Source organism: Tympanuchus pallidicinctus, unplaced genomic scaffold (genome assembly GCF_026119805.1).
Source record: "Tympanuchus pallidicinctus isolate F22 unplaced genomic scaffold, pur_lepc_1.0 scaffold21, whole genome shotgun sequence".
In the NCBI taxonomy this organism is placed as follows: domain Eukaryota; kingdom Metazoa; phylum Chordata; class Aves; order Galliformes; family Phasianidae; genus Tympanuchus; species Tympanuchus pallidicinctus.
The window spans coordinates 5,510,732-5,532,292 of NW_026294733.1; the positions used below are offsets into that span (position 1 = coordinate 5,510,732).

At 38.6% G+C, this 21,561-nt stretch overlaps 1 long non-coding RNA gene across 6 annotated transcripts in view; it reads right to left on the reverse strand.

The window, feature by feature from the left end:
- LOC128081616 (uncharacterized) overlaps positions 1–20,888 on the reverse strand; it is a 71,566-nt gene extending 50,678 nt beyond the window's left edge. For 2 of the 6 annotated variants that reach the window (XR_008207287.1, XR_008207291.1), the window contains exons 1-2: positions 19,468–20,067; positions 18,560–18,639 (exon numbers count right to left, since the gene is read on the reverse strand). This is a non-coding gene — a long non-coding RNA (uncharacterized LOC128081616). The other 4 variants (XR_008207289.1, XR_008207288.1, XR_008207292.1 and 1 more) reach the window with 4 other exon arrangements.
- Between the last annotated feature and the right edge of the window lie 673 nt (positions 20,889–21,561).

Sequence of the window (21,561 nt, forward strand, 5' to 3'; positions counted from 1 at the left end):
ATTATATAGAATTGCTTCAATCTAACATTCTCTAATTGAAAGCAGATCCTTGATGACTCAGAATTTGTAGCTAAAAAGAAAATGTCTGTTCCAACCAGAAAAACTCAGTAACACTTTGGCTATTAACAACAGCAGCAATCAATCTGAGAGCTTTGTGCATGAAGAAACGATGTTCTTACCAGCGTATTTTAAAAATGATTGCAGCAATCATGTCCATCCCAGTCATGAGCCAGCTCTGATCAGGATTATCACTACAAAAATTTAACAAGGTAGGACACTCAAAATCTAAATTCCCAGGTTCCTAATCATCTTTGGCACTAATGATTTATTTCACAAATGAGAAACCTTTTGTCTCAGATTTTGGTAGTAGGAGTGATAATTCTAGAAACATATTGATGAATCTGGCAAAATCTTTTGAAAATACTGAGCTGGCTAAAAGTCAAAATATTTGACTCCATCTATAGGACCAAAGACTAAGTCTGATCTTATTTGTTTTTTAAAACAATTTGTATTTAGCCTCCTACCACAGCAAATTTCAATTTATGTATATTGTAAAAAACCCTAAAAACTGCTAAAAACTAGAGTGAAGATGGAAAATCTATACTGGCATCTCTAAGTAAGAATTTAAGGGCCAGTTTCAGATATGTTTCAGTGAAAAAAGCAGATAGAAAACTTCTGGAATGCAATGAGCAGCACTCCTGCAGGGCAGACTATGTATCAGGGGCTTGTATGGCCAGTTGCTCCCCTCACACCACAGCAGCCCGTTCGTTTGCTAAGAGTGGAAAAAAAAGACTAAGCCAAGTAGTAAATGTCTGCTTTGCTTATTGCCTTGGCAATTCTTACTAATGTTATAAGGTAACTTGGCTCTCAGGAGATTAAGATTTTGCATGTTTTGCTTCCTAATAGCCTTTTATTTTCCACATAAACGTTGTGTTAATGAGTTAGAGCATAATAAATATGTTTTTTTGGAACATGGTAATTAATCAGTTATGAGTTACTTGGATCTTTCAGTTTAGCAATATTTACTGAAGTGGAAGGTCATCAAAATCCTGTACGGTCTGTGCTGACCTCTGTCACAGGAACCAAGTTACAAGCAGCTCTTTTGGCAGAATGGTCCCTGACAGATTGTAATTTCAGCAGCAGTAAAGCTACAAAGTTCTCCCTCACAAAGTCCAGCACTTTTTTCACTCTGAAAAGAGGCTCAGCTTCATCTTGGGTGAGCTGAGTTGATAATTTCTATTCAGAATGTTATGCCTTATCAATAGGTTTCTTGATCTCTCCACACTGGGACATGATCATGAACAAGAAAGCTATTTGTATGTGGGAATTTAAGTCTCTGGTGGAAAAAGACTGAACCAGGCTCCTGGCACAGGTCCGCACAGGTCAGCTACCTTGTGAAGACACACTGGGGTCAATATAACTCAGGCTGTGACTGGAGAAGGCTGCAATGAGATGATGTTGGAGCTTTTTTCTTTCTCTAGAGTAGCATGTTTCTCATCTGCTCTGAGTCAAACTGCAGATCTGAGTAAGTGCTGCCCTTCAGCCTGGATGCCTCTAACAGACCTGCCTGTCCCCATCTATTCTTGGCTACCTCACAGACTCCTGAAGATGCTGCTGAGAACTACTGTCAGTATTTTGGGCTGACAAAGTTGTAGGAAGAGAGACAGACTGTTCCACAAGGCACCAGAGAGCAATTCATAAAATCCTACTTTCAATGGCATAAACTCTAAAAAATCTGCATCACTCACAATTTCTAAGAAGTATTAGGTGGATGCAGGTGCTCAGGGCCCAAGACCTCACACAGAAAAGCCATTTGGATAGGTGAAACACATGGCAGGTCGAGCCTTAGCAATGGGCAGCCATCTATCAGAGTAGACATAAACTAAACATTAGGAGAATTTCTCATTTACTTATCAGGCTGAATCAAAAACAAAACAGAATCCACACATTAAAGCAAGTCACTTTTCTAAATTATTGCATTCCTCTCCTGATCAACAACAAAATGAATTGATTAAACTTATTGAATCAAACAGATCACTTAAATGCATTAAGTTCTGCCAAAGGCAGAATAATTAATTACACATTGGCTCATTCTTATGATTTATTTTGCAAGACAAGCACTCATGGCTTGAAGAATTTACCCTCTGATTTTTATTCAGTGCAGGAGTCAGAATACTTGTACTTTTTCTACTGCTTATAGATGGTTTGCTACTATACAGCTAAGCATATCCACCGAATATAAGAATTGCTTTGAACAACAGAATCATTTAATCACAAAAGTCAATAAAAATGCAGTTTTCATGAAGTGCTATCTGTCAGCCTCCTCAGCGCATAGAAATTAGAACTCGAAAGAACTTTCAAATCAATGACCTTCTCTTCTGTACATCAATTAATCTAGACTCTCACCGTTGCGAGACTTTTTTCTACACTAAATTTACTACCATTTTATCCAAAATGAGATAAAGATACCATAAATTACAAAGCTGAATCACTTAGTCTGGTGGATAACTTCTGAGGTCTCCTTTTGTTGGGAAGCTTTTCAGAAATACTCAGCTGAAATGTCTGTATTATTAATCATTAATCAAAAGAGCAATTACTAGAAATAGAAAAATATCAAGCAAGCTTTTTTGCTTCTTTTACTATTTCTGTTGATACTGCCAATGAAACAAGATCAAACTATTTTAGAGATTCTATCTCATTCTTTTGTAAGTCACATGAGGGTTAGACCTCAGTGCTTCCAATCAGTGGCTCTAAGATACACATGAATGTAACCTGTCCTAATGTAGGGCTTCTAGAATCCACAGTCTTCTGGCTTTTCAAGTTACCAATCCACTTGAGGTTGTACAGAGGTTCCTTACTCTCTTCATGTTATGGGCACACCTACAGAGCAGTCACGGCTTTGGTACCCTGATGGGTAGAATGAAGCCCGGTGATGTGAAGAGCATTTGGGACTGAATGGTGTGCATGCTTCCCCATGTCAGTACATAAAAAAGGACTGCAGGTAAGGACTGGGGTATGAGATCATTGCACACTGCTCAAAGTACAGATTCAGCTGACCTGGTACCATCTATAGGGTCAGGGACAGATGACAAATGTGGGATGACAGTCAGAACTGCATGGCAGACTGCCATGCTCAGAGTCTGAGACCATACAGATCTGCATATATGTGTGGTCAGCTTCTAAATTATCTCAGTGAGGGCTACCTGCAACTACAAAGTAAAGTAATAGAACACAGAGAGCAAATTAGGGACCAAAAGACATCAGCTGGATTTTGGCTATCATCTCCCACAGGATCAGGATATCACCTGCCCGGGATTTCAATTCTTCTTGCTCTCTGAAGTCAATTCACTGGAGCATACTGCGGCTCAATCCCCTTTACCTCTCAGTTTAACCCATCCCCTTTACTCATTTCCTTTACTCAACTCTTCACTTGGGTTGTACACACATAGGTGTGCTTGATTCTCACAAGCAACCCTTTTTCAGATATTCAAGAAAGATAAAAAATTGAGTTTATTCCACAAGGCACACAAGCCTTGCAGTGACAGCAGGAGTACAAGAGCTTCTATAGTACCTGCAAAAGCAGCCCTGAATGTAAATATGAGGAAATTATTTGAGCCATTTTTGAGCCACATCAAAACTTTTCCAAAGGCAGAATAGTGCTTGAAACTAATTAGTTGATCTCGTAGTTGTTCCATATCAGCCGGTGCTGCTATTTCTGTATCCTCTGGCTTTTGCTGCATGCGTTTTGTCTTTTTAGTGGATGAATTCTCAGTGTGATAATCATCCTTCCCATTTGCCACTAGCTTATCCGTATTCACATCAGCAGTAAATACATTAGATTTCCTATTGCACACTGACAACAAACAAGCCTAGGATTTTAAAGGACTATTTGATTTCTCTTTATCATCCTAACATCTGAACTCTCTATGGAGAATCTCAGTGCATAAGAACTCCTTACTGCTCCAACACGGAACAGAGAAAAAAAGAAAGCTGAGAGAGAAATATTTCACAGACAATGTAGGCTGGAAAACAGCTGAAGACTGTTTTTTGAAAATTATTACCAACTTTATTTCTTACTGTTAGATACAAGATCTTTGCTGCTTACTAGTAAGAACTGGAGAAGTAAATTCTTTAGTAGATAGGTAGATGAAGAAGATTTCAAAAAAGATTTTTTTTTCTTTAGAAAAATTCAAGCATGCTTTTGTATTTTGTTATCCATCTGAACTGCACTGGCAAAGCCATGGAGGTTATTATTCCTTTCCACGACTTTTATTGTGCTGTCATCCGTGTGCTATGACCACAGCTACAATTACTCAGAGCACTAAAATCCTACTGCAGCCATTTCAAACATAAACAACCTGCAGGGTTTTCCTTTGCGCTGCACTCAAAGCCTGGCCCAAATTGCTGAGCTTGTCTTGTCGGGTTTTCAATGGACACATGGCCCGAGGAACAGCAGAGCCAACTTTTTCAGAAGACCTACAGCAACCCCAGGAGATCCTTACTTGAACTATTCAGCTATCTCGTCTCTTTCTGTTGGGTCAACATAACATTAATCTTACCCGTGCCCCCTGCAGAGAAGGTTTCCTGTCACGGTTATACCCAGACTTTCCACATTTGCTCTTTTAAATTTCATCAACTTGCTAAACCCTCACGTTTTTTCTCTTCTATTGAAGTAGCAAAGGCGATATATGTCAGACAGAGGAGGGACTGATGGGAAGTTGGGGCCTTAGAGGGGACTTTCTGATGGATTTTGTTTACAGCGTTCAGCACATCTCACTGCAGCAGGAAACAACCTCTGAGACAAAGATCGCCATCTCTCTGCTGTCCTGCCAACACAGTGACAGCAACGGGACACTCAAAAAACTGCATGGAAATGTAACACTGAAGAAAAATGTTCATCACAGCATACTGTGTGTAACTACACTGCTCTGCAATAAAGCAATTTGTTGTTTATGAGTGAAACGCACAAGCAATGATCTGCAGGCCCTTTCAGCTCACTGCTCTCCACCCACACAGTGCTACTGAATAACAATGATGTTTTGCTGCAATTGCTTTCAGGCAATGCTCTGAAATGCAGTTTATCAACAGAAATTCTTCTAATTAATTTTAATTTTCTGAGGATTAATATAGTTGCAGATTTTCCTCAATATGAAATTAACTATATCCATGGTTTATACTCAGCTTTCATGCAGAGTCTCATCAAGTGTTAAATCTTGGAAGATTTATGCATGTAAAAACAGCAAAAACAGAGCAAAATTTCTAATAAGCACTTGTTCTCCTTAGTACTAAGTGAGATTAGTCATCATTAGTTCTGGCAAATCCAGGATTATTTCAAAGATAGGAAATTTAAACCATCTCTCTAGTTAATATGCAGTTAATTTATTTACTGATTATTCAGAGTAGACAATTTTTTTTTTATTCAATAAACAAATCAAAATTCTAAAATTAGATGAGTTATAATGTGGACTATTAAAGCACAGCTAACACTGAATGCCATCAGGTTGAACTGCTGCACACCCAACTTGATTAAATCCTAAATTTAGTATTGATATCAGAGAGCACCTTTTGTAATTCACATTCTGGTTTTGTATATTAATTTCTGTAGCGCTTCAGGCATAAAAAAAAAAATCTATAAAGCTGAATATATAATTAATATATGACTCCTATTTTTTGTAATATTTCTATTTTTACAGTTTACATCACTAAATTAAAATTGAGAGAAATCAAGTGCAGTAAATAGTTTAAAACTAGTTAGAAGATGCTGTACATTTTTTTTATTAAGCATAAAGAAGCTGTTGAAGCATTTGCATGCTATATGCATAAGAGCATTAAGATAAGTAATATGCCTAATAATGCTTAAAATAAATGCAAAATAACTCTCTGCTAATTTTGCAAATTTCTGTCAAGAACATATACTCCACTGTCTTTTTTTTTTCCAGTTTTTGTATACTTGACCTTGGAGCTCTGGACAAGAACTCCTGACTTGGTAGTTCCACTGCAGTTCATCTATCTTTTTCATTGCACCACTTCAGGAATCAATTGGACTCAGTGTATGAATTTGTCTTTTACTGTGCAGTATGTTATCTAGAAATTCTCCAGAAGAAATCTTGCTTTGCTTGCAAGGCACAAAGCTTTTTTAGTCCATAGAGTTGCTCTCAGTAATTGCAAAGCAATTTGTCTGCAAATCACCATAGAGATTAACAACTATAATATTTTTTTTCCATGATCCTCTTTATAGAATAATAGAATCATAGGAGTATTTATGTTGGAAAACACCCTTGAGATCATCAAGTCCAATCATCAACCTACCACTGCCTAGCCCACCACCTAACCGAGTACCTAATCATCACACCCACATCCCTCTGAAACATCACCAGGGATGGTGACTCCACCATTGGGTTCACAGCTTCATGAAGAATAGCCTTCAACATTCACTGTGACCACAGCCCAGGTTCAGAGGCTTCCCTTAATGTGTGCCCCAGAGCTGAGCATCTGTGCTAGCATCTGGAGGTGAGACCTGCACTCCTAGGGACCTCTCAGCAGCTCTGCAGTGCTTTGGATCAGGATGCTGCTTAGGCAGGTAAGCCCCCATGGCATGTTGCCTGAATACCAGCTCCAATTTTAGGAACATTAATCTTTCTTTAATTTTCCCCTTGTAATTAATACATAAACATACTGAGCATACAATAAGAAGAATGCATGAGGCTGCTTGTGCTCTCCTAATTCATAACTTGAATACTAATAAGTTTGGTTTTGCTTGCTGCGAGATTTCATACAGATAAGAAACTCACTGGAAGCGAGAAGAGATTAAAATGACCAATAAAAGGAGCAGAGCCAGATTATTTTTGTTGTGTTGACACAGTGTATTGAATCAAGTGACTAAGCTTCCCTTACAAAGACGCATTTCATTGCCATACCATCATCTCTTTCCTTTTTCCCCTGCACCACAGCTCCACAGAGGGCATTTTATCCCACCCTGCTCCCATGGCCCCTTTCATCTCCTCATTAAAACTTTCAAATTTTAATGCTATATTAAATATGCTACAAAATGCCACCTGCTGCAGAGAACAGGCAACCCCGTGCCCGCTGTAAACCAGGGTGAAAAATCCTAGAAGCAGCTGGACTCTCAGCATTGGAATCTAGTCTAAAATCTAATAACAAAATCCATATATATTATCTCTGGGTTGAAAAAAAAGTCTAATACATTGGGAAAAAATCACTCTTTTTCTTTAAGGGTGCACATTCAGTCTGTTAATTGAAGAGCAGACGCTGGAAATTATCAGATAATTGGTTCATGCTTTAAATGATTTATTGGGCACTGTAATATACATAACAGCTCTCTCTGCTCTCAGGCCACAGATTTCGTCACCCAGCTGCTGCTGCTAAGTTAATTGTCCTTGCTTGCAAATGTGTTTGTATCATATAAGCCTTTCCATTAATGCTCTGAGATGAAAAGTCATTAAATTAGATGTGTTTTTCAATGACACTTGAATTGTACCTGAATTGCAGCAATGGCCACAGTGGTGCAGCAGTAAACAGGACACACTGCCATGAAGGGTCTGGAACTTTTACTGATCTTAAAAGCTTCCATGCAGTCAAAATTTACTGTTGCAAGAGCAACATCGAGATTCAGTGAAGATTTCATCCCAAATCACTTCAGCACCCAGAGCTAGTGCCTTCCCAGAATATAGCCACAGGCTATATGGCTGCTAGGCTGCGGTGAGCCGCAGTGCAACTACAGATAGATACACGGATATATGTGTGCATATGTATATATGTGGACACACATAACTGCTTTCATTTTTTTAAGTTTGCTGCACTTAACTGAACTGTGTTGTATCTTCTTAAGAAAGCAAACATGAGAGGTGAAACAATACTGTATCTCCAAGATACTTAAAACATATGAAAAAATGCACTGTTATCTGCTAAATTAAGCTAATTCTTTCAAGGAGAAAGTCAACTTTCAGCTACTGGAGAGAAAGAGCATGAATTTAAGAATGGGGGAAATGTGTATTGTATTGTCCAGGGATTTTTTCACTCACCTTTCCACATATTTTTGTGAGATCCCAGTTAACTATGAGGAACAAGGGCACATGAGCCCGCCCAGTCCAAAATACTCTGTCTTAAGAGAAACGTATGAAAAGGGAGAATGAGATTCTCACTGGCCAATATTTCTTGCAGTGCCCTTGTATTTAATCAGGTTGTTTTTTCTGCCTTCTTTTTTATTGTGTGCTGTTTCTTTTTTATTGAATCATCTGCAAAAGAAGTCACAGTGCCCATCATTAACTGAAGCCCTTGCTGTGGTCTTGGGTGCTGCCCAAACACACTCCCCTGCACGATGCCTCCCTGAACCACCTCCTCTCCTCACTTACAGCTCTCCAGGCATTGCTTTCTACCTGTTCTGAATATTTTGTTGTTGTGCAGCTTCTGGTATAAAAGAAACAGCTATTGCTGGAGAAGAAGAGAGTAGGAAAGTCGCAAACGCTACTGTGAAACAGTAATTCTGTTAAAAACAATCTGAGCATTCAACATCAGCTACCACCAGCCCCAATCAAACCTCTGTTAGAGTACAACTCTGTTTCTCAGCCCAGAAAATATTTCTTATCAGCTTAGTTATTTCAAAGGAAACTTGAATACAAACCTGACGTTAGGTGGGGAAGCAGATGCATTTGGTGAGAGTCTTACAGCTGTGAAAGGAGAGTGAAGCAATGCTATTTTTTCTTTCTTTTTTTTTTCCTTTTTTTCTGATTATTGCTTCCAGATATTGAAAGCCGCTGTTTTCCAACGGGAAAATAAACAAAGCTGGAAGACATCACTATTATCATGCCTAGATGACAAAATAAGCTCCTTCCTTTCCTTCCTTTCCTTTCTTCTTTCTTGTCCAATTTAGAATAGATTTAAGGATTTATACAAATCAGAACAGAAACCAAACCCTTGTGTATCGCTCAAGAGCTAGATGTGCAGTAAGGGCAGTAAAGGTACACATAAACACCCTGAGTCAATTAAATGTTTTGCACTGATCTGTGAGCTCGTGCTAAAGAAGACTTCACAATCCTTGGGTTCTGCTCTGCTTGTATTCCTGAAAGAGGTACTAACTTTGGTCATTTCTCATGCAGTGAGTCACAACTCCAATCAGCCCTTCTCTCTCTTTCTCTGTCACACATGAAAAATCCCTGAGGCCAACCATCCCTAATCAGACTGATTAGAATTCAGTTCCAATTCAGCAAATATGAAACAACAAAAACTGGAACAGGACATAAATCTGGCCCAGAGAGCTGCAAATCTATGAAAAATAACACTGTTCAACAGCTGTCCAGATTTAATTTTAGGATAAACACTAGAACACATCACCTGGAATTGATTTAATATTTGTGGTACTAATTTAAATCGTTCAATTTGCAGAATTTTTAGGTTCATCATCTGCTCCCACAGCTCAGTCAATACTGTGGCTCAGCTCACAAAGGGAATTGATCCGAAGGCCATTCTTTACAAGACAGATTAATTTTTGTTGATTGATTGATTGGACTCTTTCCACTACGCATACTAATTCGTTACCATTTAAAGCTTATAAGGTTTATACTGAGATTCATCGATTCACAGTTATAAAATGATGAATGGGTTTTCAGCCCAGAGAAGGCAATTGATGCAAGCTTGAGGAGAGAGATCAAGATAATCAGTATATAGTGGAAAGTGCAGAGCTGCAATGTTCCCTCTGTTTCTGCCCAGATTTTCCCCAGTTGGAAGGGGATCAAAGCAATAGTCCAGCAACGTTGGGCACTTTTGCCAAGCCTGCGCCTGAGGCTTTGCTGATTCCCAGCCCCATTGTCCAAGTAAAGATCTCCTGATTAAAACACAACTAGGGGAGCCAGCCTATCCCTGGCTTCATCACAGTCACTGACCATACACTTTTTACAGTCTATGCTTCTGCCTTTTTTTTTTTTTTTTTTTTTTTAATCTCTTACTGGGGTTTATTGAGGCTTTTTATCATTCTTCTTCAATGTTCTAAAATCTTATATGTTCCCTGGAAAACAATTTAAGTATTCTGATTCATGTGGAAGTGCAGTATACATGGTGCAATATATTCACGTATATGGCCAAAAGTACCCAATATAATATCATTTTAAGATAAAATATTGTGTCTTTAGAAGGGTTCTTGTAATCAATTTCCTTGTAATTGTAGAAAGACAAAACAAGAAGATAAGAAATTTGCTAATGTTTCAGAAGATTTTGTATCCACTAAGTTATCTCCTAAAATTTTGAAGTTGGTGGAAGAATTATCTTAGCATCCATTCTTCTGTAGTCAGCCCCAACACAGCTGGGAAAGGTAAACCTTTTATTCGGTGTTTTTTCCAGGCAGTGCTTTAGGCACTACCAAAAAGTCCAGGACTTCTAGCACTGGCGGGGATCTTGTCACTGAGCAATACCAGCTGAGAGAGCACTTCTGTATCAGCTATTCACCTCATCCAGTGGATGGAGGACTGTTCTTCAGAGGCTCAGCCTCATTTGCATCTGGTTCCTCTCATCAGGCTGCTACATTCAGTAGCCTTCAGCCCACAAAGGTGTGTGAAGTATGTCTTCAGTTAGCTCTGTGTGATTTAGCAGAGTACTGTGCCTTATAAAATGAAATGTCTAACAGCAATCATTCTCTCTTTTCATCATTCCTCAATATTTTAGATTATAAAATCCGGATGGCTAGGAAATAAGCACCACCAGAAGTAAATAATAAAGACATGAATCAGGAATATGATCCTGCACTGGACACGCTAAGTATCTTCTCCAGAGGAAAGCCCTCCAGCTTGGAATCTGCAGAATTCTTTTGGTTAAAAGAACTTGACCTCAAGCGTCTCTTTTTCTCCAGGTTGTACTGTCAGGATTTAGTTTCACAGACCATTCACTACTTTGTATGCTCCTCACAGATATCACCTTGGAAGGAGATTTATCTCTCTCTACAGAGAGAGAAACGCAAGCCGCTTCAATTCTATCTAGTTGTCATACTATATGTATCACGAACTGTCACTTCAGTCCACTTCCTGTTCCATCAAATAGCTTCAAAGCAGGTGATACACAGATGGTCAAGGAGGAAAGCACTTAAGGGCAAAGTGTGTTCTGAGCTATACTTCTAAATGAGCAGTAACTTTTGATTTCATTGCAGTAACACTGGTTTCTATACCACTATACTTCTCCATCATTTTATTGTCCTCTTCCATCAGAGAGATTTGTAGACATTTAGTATTTAGAGACTTTGTCATGCTGAAAAATAAACCTACTACCCAACGTTTTACTAGGTATAATTGATTTGAAATGCAACTTAAGAATTTGCTTATCACTGGACTATACCCTTTTCAATTACACCATTTCTTTGCAAACCAATTGAACTGTTAATGGATATTACTATTGTCAAATTACAAGTTTTTTTTTACATACAAATAGCAAGAACAAGGAGAGAAGATCCAGAATAATAGAAAATAGCAAGTTTTCAGTCTCAGATTACTTTTTGTTTCCTTTTAAGACCACCATACTATGCTGGCTGAGAGTCGCAAGAAAATACGCACTCATATATTTTATTAATGATAGCATCATTCTTGTGTGCTCTGAAATTAGGACACTTTCTCAAACAGAAGCTGTACAACCAAGTAATAACGGGACTCTTGGGTGTGCCTCAGAAGCTAGAGCTAGAATTCTTCAAAGCCTTCACTCTTCTAGTTTATTTGCTTGCTTGCACATATGGAAATGTACGTATGCAATTGTATTTGTACATTTGCAGATATCTGACAGGCTGTTTTTCCATATTGCACAAAAACACAGCCACAGCCAAAAGAATCTGAAGCCTGAGTTCTGTTATGCTGTGTGGCAGCTGTGAAGCGCAGACCTGGAAATCCAGCAGTTCTACTGCTGCAGGACCTCATGCAGACCTCTTTTTTTGCCCTTGTAAAGGGAGCAAGGAGAGGTGAAGGCAGTTGCTGTTTCTTCTGGCAAATCAGAGGGATTGCTGAACCATACCACCATATACTTGTTGGTATTGCTTTGTTTCTTGCCTTTCAGAAAGCCTACAGGAAGACTGGGGTCTGGTGGAGAGCAGGGTTGCTCTAACATTCATTACTCCCATCCACTTATTCTTCTTGCACAGGAAATCACAGAATCATAGAATAGCTTGGGTTGGTATGGCCCTTCAAGATCATATAGTTCCAACATCCCTGCCACAGGCAGGGTTGCCAGTCACTAGGACCAGGCTGCCCAGGGCCCCATCAAACCTAGCCTTGAACACCTCCAGGGATAGGGCATCCACAGCTTCTCTGGGCACCATGTGCCTCACCATCCTCTGAGTAAAGAATTTCCACCTAACATCTAACATAAATGCACCCTGTTACAGCTTAAAAACTACAAAAAAGAGCAGGGAATTTAAGGAAAACCAAGATAGAATGAATATGGAGTATTAAAAAAGGTCAAAAATAACAAAGATTTAATTGCCTTTACGTGTTTTTAATTACAATATAGGATAAATATAAATTGTTAGTAAAATGACTTTAGCATATAGCCTAGTTTCGCAGCAGGGTGTGTCCAAACAGCTCAGTATCCTGGTGGGAAATTGTCTAGAGAGACTGGAGGGAAGGCAGTACTGTGGTTCCCACTGCACAGCTCGGTGAAAACTGCCCTCTCCCATCCTGTCTTTGCCTCTTGCCCTCTACAGTTCTGTGGATAAAGTTCCCTAATTTAAAAGGAGGATATTTAATTATAGCTGGATATTTTAAGTTCAGGATAGTTGAAGGAGAGGAGAAGGAAACATTTTAAAAGATAAAACAATGCCCTGATTTGTTGGGTTTTTTTAATTATTTTTTATTTTTATTTTTATTTTTTAAATATACATGGGAACTCTACTGCTTTGCTCTTATTTACTCTTACTTTAATTTAAAGTGACATCTGTGTCTAAAATAAGCAAGCAAAAAAGAATCTGCATGTACTACCAAACACTGAAAAAACAGATGAGATGTTCATTAATAAAACCTTTTTACAGTACTGTCAGCTGTACCAGATCTTGTAGCTGCCTGGGACTCAAGAGACTCCATTTTGCTTGCATCTACACAAACTTCCCTTTTGCCAGTGGAAGATGTGGAGATGGGAGTTGTAATACTGGCTTATTTTTTTATTTGCTTGGAAACCAATGAAAAATGATGAAAAGCAGGCAAGAGCAGAAATATTATTCAAGAAGGGCCCAGGATTTTTCTTGTTTCCTTCTTTCTTCTTCCTTCTCTTTCACACCACTCTCACTATTGACATGAGGTTAATAAAGAGGATTATTCACTATAAATCCCAAGTTACGGGAATAAATCAACAGCTGCAAGGCATATGATAAAACCACATCCCCTCAAGCATTACCCTTGAGACACATGAGTGTTTCTGGCCAGAGGTCCACTGCACGCAACCCATTGCTCCCCATTCCCAAGTGTGCTGAGCTGCCTTCAGACCACTACAGGCAGTAAACACTGACAGTTTGCAGAGTGTCCTGGCAGGTCTTCCAGACTTGCTCACAGGAAATACATTTGAAACTGAGGCTGACAGAGAAAAACGCTGTGCTCTGTGGTGTGCTATGGGTTAGGATTGGTGATGATGGATGTAGAATGTGTGGGATGGGAAGGACACAAACAAATGCTCTCCATGGAAAGCTCTCACAGTGGCAAAGTGAAGTGCACTTGAATCTGTATGGCCCCACTTCACGAATCCCAAAATATCTGTCCTTCACATAGGTAGTGAAACTTGCAAAAGGGATGGGATTTCCTTTCAGCAGAGACTGAATTTCATCATTTTGATTTCAGAATCTGTCACTAGAATTGCTATTAACAGGAAATGTTTGTAGTATTGTATGGACAACAAGTAGAAATTACCTAGAAAAGTTCACCTCCTTCTTCTTTTTCTTTTCTAGTGAAATCATTTTGAGCACTTGGCTGCATAAAACTTTTCTTGATCATTTCAATAGCACTCCACAAAAGACATTACTCTTTCGAAATCCGCAGAACTGTTTGCAGGTTTGGATACTGGTTAATGAGTATGATGACTTAACCTCGATTTTTTAACTTTCAAAGCAACAGAAACGTGTGGCTTTCAGGAGTTACACACTGGAATTGTGACAGACTATTTCACAAGTCTCGTTATATAGTTGCTAATGCAGAATCATAAAGCTATTCTAAGAACTCATTTGGATAGCGTTATACTTTCTCTCACCTCTCCTATAAATCCATCAGAAGCAGGGACATCAGTGTTATGAGGCAAGGAGGAATATTTATCACCTTCATTCTTTCAACAAGCTCTGGACATCATATTTTTTCTAATAAAATAAAAGTAAAAATGTGTAAGTCCCAAGACAAAGAATGATGGAAATAGTGCAGAAGCCCAAAGATACGTCATTAAAGGGTGATATCTGCAGAATGCTGCACCAGGTAAGATGGCAAGGGCTTAAGATCTCAGGATTTAAACCAGCATTTTGTCCAGAATTAATTTCCTTTAATCACATTCTAAGCAACTGCAAGGCTATTTCTGTACAGCTGACAGGCCTTCTTAGCCAATCTGCAAAATGTTTCTTGTATTAAAAGAGTGAAAGTAGGCAGCTTTACTCACTAAAAACACAGTAAAGAACTAAAAAATACCTGTAGATAAGGCATTATTTTGTCAGAAAAGTTATGGTTTTAACATCAAAAGTTGGACTGAATAAAAATTCTAATTAAAATAATACGATGGAGAAAATGCACTGTCATTATACTAAAAAGCACTTTCACAAATACAGTTTTCAAAGAAATTTACTTAATTGTGGCTTGTCAGTTTTAGATATAGTATTAAATAGTAGCTTAATGGAAGAGCTGCTTTTTTGAAAATTGAAAAATTTCCTACATTTCAGAGATTTGGAGGAAAAAGTCCTACAGGGCTGACTTCTGAGCTTAAAGAGGTTGAATTCTCAGGTGCTTGGTTCCACCAGTAACAGTGGGGATATCTCTGCAGGGAAAGCGCCTTCATCTGATCTGTACATAAAGCCAACAAATATCAGCATCTAGGCTAGCTGTCTAGACCACTGTAAGTTACAGCAGGAAGAAACTGGCACTCCTATAGGGCAATCCATTCAATATCTTAGACTTCTACTTTAGGAGGAGAGGAATTATCCCATAAGGCTGCTACCTTCTCAGTAGGGCTAATCTGGACAAGGAGTTCAGAGCGAAAGTACCTCAAATTAGAGGAGATGAATTCTACCATAAACATCTGCTTCCAACATCCCTTTAGTACAGGAAGCTCATGATAAATTCTTCTTAAAGAGGGCGTTTGCAGCAGGCAAGGAGTCCAATGTAAAGCGTTTATGTACTGATGTTATTCCCGATGAGACAGAAAATTACACAGGCCAAAGATTAGCTGAGTTCATCAGATACTTCTCCATACTGTGCTATTCCTAACAAACATCTCACAAAACTTCTTTCCAGGTCTTCTGGGACTACAGACTTCATTATAGGCTGATTTAGCTGTTAAACAAAGATAGGAGGCATCTGTGATTCTAAGTAAATATATGTTTTGGCTCAGACGCACCAGACCAAGTGCTGGGATGTTGAAAAGCAGCACGTCATTGCCTTCTGAATCTGGCAGGTGTCACTCTTGGAAGAAACCACAAGAAAAACGGAGAGCCTGTTGCCTTTGACAGGCGGAGGTTCAAAGGTGCTTCAGAGCTGCCTCTTGGGTTCAGCTCACAGGAGGTGACAGACAGCAAAGTGCAGCCTGGAGATGAGAAAGGCCTCCCTTGGGGAAAGCCTTCTGAGAGAGCCTTATCAGCCCAGAGCATGGCTCTCCTCTATCCCGTCAGCCCAAAGACTACTTGTCAGTCCCACTGCTTATTATTCTACAGAACTTTCTTGCCAAAAATAACCATGAAAGGGTCAGAAGCTATGCCAAAGGTCAATCTATGCATGGATAACATTTACTTGTTCACAAAGTTTTCAAAAACACGCACATTACCAGCAGGGTTCCAAAAGCAGACCTACAGTGTATGGAAAATAAAATCCACTTTTTCAAATAAAAAATAAACACAAGATATTCCATTGCTTAATTTAACTAACCAGCATTTCAGATTCTTCCCTTCGCATTTCATAAATGTGTAGGTTAAATTTAGAATAAGGGTGACAGACAAATCAGGCTGGAGAAAAGGGAGATACTGCATCTCAGCCTCAACTTTGCCTCATATAGCTTCAGCCAGCAGGGATCAGCCAGCGTGTTCATTGTGAGCAACCATGGGATAGAGGCAGGCAGCACTGAATTTTGTACCCCTGCAGTTCTCTGCACAGTGATGAGGGAGGTTGAGCTGCTCTAGGAAGTTCTCATAGAGTGATGGCATTTCCTGAATCTCTCCCCAATAAAGCCATGCCTGTGAACACAATCGAAGACCCTGGATCTTCCTAAAGCTCAGCTAAGGTACAAGAGATGAGTATAGTGTAAATCCTCTGTTGTAGCTTTTATTATTGCAACACACTCTTCCAGCAGAAGAAAAGCAACAGAGGAAACACTAAAGCTGCTGATTTTTAAACAATCTGCATTGGAAGAGAAAATTCTTTTCAAGCATTGCAGTTGGTTTCTACCAGAATGGTTATTTGGTAGATGGATGCACTTACTGAACCGGACCACCCAAGAACTTGTGATAGATGGTAGAAGAAAAGCCAAAAGCCGAAGCTGTAATTTTCTTTGTGCTGAGCATAGATCTCCATACAGCAGAGGTAGCACATTTCTGAAGAACAGAGATTTCCCCAGTGGGCTGCAGAGCTCCCTCTGGTTGCTGCAGTGGTCGCACTCCAAGGGACTGCTATAAATGGAGAGCTAAACTATGAAGACTAAGAAGATGAGAGTTTCCACACTGCTGTACAAGAAAGGACCCAGTTTAATAACATTTTATTCCATGTCACTGGTTGGAAGATGAAACTAATATTTCTGATAACACATCTTTGAGTGGTGACACTCTTTACCCAATGGAGTCTAGAGCACTGTCCATCACAAAATTACAGAATAGAAAAGTTTGAGATGTGAGCCTCAGTACAGAATATTACTTATATTTCAAAAGAAAAAATAAATAAATAAATAAAGCAGAAAAAAAGACAGTGATACTTTAAAAACCACTGTATCTATTTATAATGTTCATCCTATTGTGGATAGGAATCCAGCCAAATCATTATTCATAGCAACTCTTGTTGACACAGAGAAGTAACATCAGCAAAGTACAGTGCCATACTCCAAATGACACTTCAGTTTTATGAACTATGTCCTGTCCATTTCTTAGTCCTTTAAAACAATTTTTAAATACTTAACCAGCAGACATCCCTGAAAATAGCTAGGAAATATTTGCAGATGTAGACAATGTATTTGTCTATGCTTAAAAGCCATCATAAGCAATCAGATCAATTGGTAATTTTTAATAATTACATTAAGTGAAGAAACAAAGTTATTGTAGAGCATGGCAGTTTTAACAACATAGATTAAGTAAAATGCAATATCTAAGAAGAAGTTATGCAAATAATTTGTCATTAAATCACTTGTCAGAAGCAATGAAAGATAAAAAATTTCCTTCCTTAATTGTCACATATTACCACAATCAACTTTAAAGTGCTTCTGTTTTGCTTAATATAATATTTTGAGTTAAATGGGCGTGCACACAAGCACACTAATTCCAACATGAAAATTATTTCTGGTCTTTCTCTGTATGCAAATTAATACATAATTTCTGTGGAAACATTTGAAGCATCTGAAGAATAGCAGGACATATTTTACTCTTATCCAAAACATTTTATAAGTCATATGTCAATGCTCAAAATCACTCCTAAAGTAGGAGGGGGAAATTCTTCCAGTAGCTGTATGGTGATGGATGAAAAACTTCTGTGCTAAAGGGAAAAGGAAATATTCCTAATATGAACAAAGGCATCCGAGGACAAGGGCAGGAGAGAGCAGTGGGCTGTTCATTGTTGCACATTTCCTAGAAGTCAGAATCCATAAACAAGTGATATCTACTTATAACCATTAACACAGAAAGCGCAAAGTTGGAAAGAGTGGAAGAACTCTTTGGTATTCAGATACAGTTCAGAAACAGTTCATCTGATATTTGGTAAATACAAGCAATTGTGAATATTGTGCTCAGAACAAATACCTTCACTAGAGTGATGGAGTGCCATCACTAGAGAATCACTATTCTGTACATTTCTGGTTCAACCTTGCCATCCCCAATATCACCAGCTCGTCCCAGCTCAAAGCAGGACTAGCCTCAACATTAGATCTGGCTTCAAGGTGAGAGAACATGTTCAGGGCCATGCCTGCTCAGGGTGTGAATGTTTCCAAGGATGTAGATTCCCCTCTCTCACAAGGCAAACAGTTCTAATGTAAACTACAATTATCTTGAGTTGCATGTGTGTGCACAGCTCGATAACAGAGAAAATGCCATGCTTTTGTTGGAGTGGAACAGTGCTGTAGTTGTAACTACAGACAAGGAGAAGCTCAGGTACTGGGACATCCTGGCAAGCAGCTGTAGGAAGCTGAACTGACAGCTGTGCCTTACCTTGGCAATCAATGTCTCGAGGTTTATCCAGTCTTTCCAAACCATGCTGCATGTTCCAGATGTGTCTTCTGCTAGGAGACCTGGGAAAAGTAAATGTCTATCAGATGACCCAAGTTAACTCAATGGACAGAAATCTTCTTTTAATTAATGTAATACTGATATGCAAATTAGCAAACTGCTTAACAGAAGAAATTCTAAATAAAGCTTATTCAGTTTGAGCATACAAATTATTTCATATTATACAGAATGCTGTTGTTAAACAAAGGGACAATTCTCTGCAGTACCTCTAAACTGGCAGGCACTTCCTGCTATGGGTACAACAGACTAGTTATTTTATGACCTCCTGAGCTGAAAACCAGCAAGGTTAATCTGAAGAGCAAATGGGAAGATTTATAAAGACAAGGCAAATAAAAACCTTCCTTAGAAGAGTAGGAAAAGAAATACAACAAGAGGCAAGATTATTTCAACTCAAATTATATTTTTACTTCATTAGCGAACAATGTGTAAATTAAGGACATTTATGTTGGAAAATTATTTAGAATATTGCTTTCAAATGGGCCTATAGATAAGGGGAAAGCTTATCTGATTGAGATAGCAGAGATGAAAGCACTAGAATCATTCATGAATACCATTACATTTAATTAAATTAAGACTGTGAACAAATATGCCAGGAAGAATGCAAAAATTCTGACTTCTGTCCTAGTTATTTTCTTAGGGGCTTTCCTATAAGGCAATATTTGTGCGTCTCTTCCATTGGCTGGATTTTTCCAAAGTAAAGTTTTCTGGTGACTCTGTCCCCTAATCTTTGCTATAAAAGAAATAATCAGCTCATGAACAACCAATAAAAGTGATAAAGTGGCAACGTTATTTTTGTGCTTGATTTTAGAGGGTTACAGAAAATATTTAACCTTGAGAGAGGCGGTGGGAGGATGGAGGAGGATGAGATTTTTCTGCTTTAGAATGAAACAATTTATAGTTCCTCCCTGTTCCACTGTCAATCACCTTTTATTCCTCCATTTAAGGGTTACATGTCACTAGTTGAGAAACATCTCCTGTGTAATGTTGTTAATATGTAAACCTCCTGTGGGTACATATTGCTTCAGAAATGTTAAAAATAGGAAAAGCTGTTTAGATTATACACTCAAATTCCAGTCCAGCCAAGGTCATTACAATCTATCCAGCAACTGCTGCACAGACCTCAACAGAACTGGTGCTGCATTTAAGACTAAGACCGTACTACAGGCAGATATCACTGTCTAATTAATTGCCTTTTGAGATGAAGAAAACATCATGTCTCTCAGAAGCTGTTTCAGGGACTCGTTACTCTCAGCAATAATATTATCTGCATTTCTTCACTTCTTGATCTTTTGCTTATTATGCAATTGAGGAAGGGGGAGAAACATTTTATTTGAGCCAATGGTTACACAAATGATTCTGAAATCATTGGCAAAATTCTATCTAAATTTTCTGCACACTGCAGAGGGTGAATCATAGACTGTAAGCCTCCTATTAGCTTTTACTTTCAAGATAACACCTACTGTCTGACAGAGTGATCCAATACTCTGCTCTTCCCAAGACATAATTTATATCATGAAGCATGAAGATTTCTCAAACTGGTGTTAATTTGTTTTTAGTATGATGCTATCATTATTCATATCAACTTTATTAATAAGTCAAAACTTGGGGTGTGGTATCTGATAGCACTAAAGTTCTGAGACAGCTGTAAGGGCTGTAGGGAATAAAACAGCCCATCAACTCCAAACTTTTTCCATTAGATAACCAGAACAGTATGTGCACATTTGCTTTCTTTGTCAAAAACCATAACACGACAATCTTGTTTTCAATTCAGTGCTGATCCAAATGGGAGCACATAGTAAAGGAGAATATGGAAAACTCTTTATGTTTCCTTTCATGAGTATTTAGCTGAATGCTGAAATCCCAGAGATAATGATACAAACATCATCAGATATCCTGAAATTCCTCACATGCAGTTGTTATTTTATTATCTCAAAAACAGAGCAGTACCCCTTCACAGGCTCTCCTAATTCATATTCAGTGAACTTCTGTTTAAATTAAGAAGAGTTAATATTCCCTGATGTTCAAATTTATCTTGAATATAACTCTTGAATGAGAAACCTATGAAGCTATCTATATAAAACGTCAGAAAGACACTTGGAATCTCTACCTTTCAGCAACTGCACACACTTATTTCTCCTACCCCAAGGCTGACAACACATTCTGTGTGACACCTTCCAAAAAGCAAAGCCAGCCAGTGACACAAAAAAGATCTCTTCCACTCTGGGGGAGTGCAGGAGATAGAAGAGGTGAAGCTTCTCTCTGAAATATTTTTAATTACAAATGGCCATAATGAGGTAACAGAAGTTTCTTTGGGATATGTGCCAACTGATAAGGACCACACTAAATATTTCATAATGTTTAATTTACAAGGCATTTTCATGGAAAGTGATCATAGTTAAGCATTTTCCCCTGCAATTTTGTCAACAGTTCAGGGTACAACCAGATTAAGTTGATGTGTAATTCAGTTCATGCTCACACAGCAACTTTTTGCCTTCAAAATGTGTTCTCTCTCTCATTGACTGTTTTAGGGCAGTACTCTGGAACATTCTCATTGTTATTCTTTGCCAGGAAGCACAGGCTTTAGTTAAAGTTGATTCATTCTTCTACCTTTGCTCTGCTTCTGTAGATGATTTTCCTGTGTTCTGCGCTCCTGATAGGAAAACTGCTTGTTTGATCCTAAAAGGCGCAGGGGGACAATGAAACTAGGCCAGCATGGACCCTGCACACAGGCAATCATGCAAAGGCAGACAGCACATTTAAAGAGGGGGTTTGGTCGATGTTACTGTGTATGGGTTAGGAAATTAGAGAAGTGGAAATGTGTAGAATTAGACTTGGATTTGATTTTTGCTAGCATCCAGTATTTAAATAAAGAATGTTTCTTTTAGATTCAGCACCTGAGCTCAAGTGAGCTAGTACTTCACAAC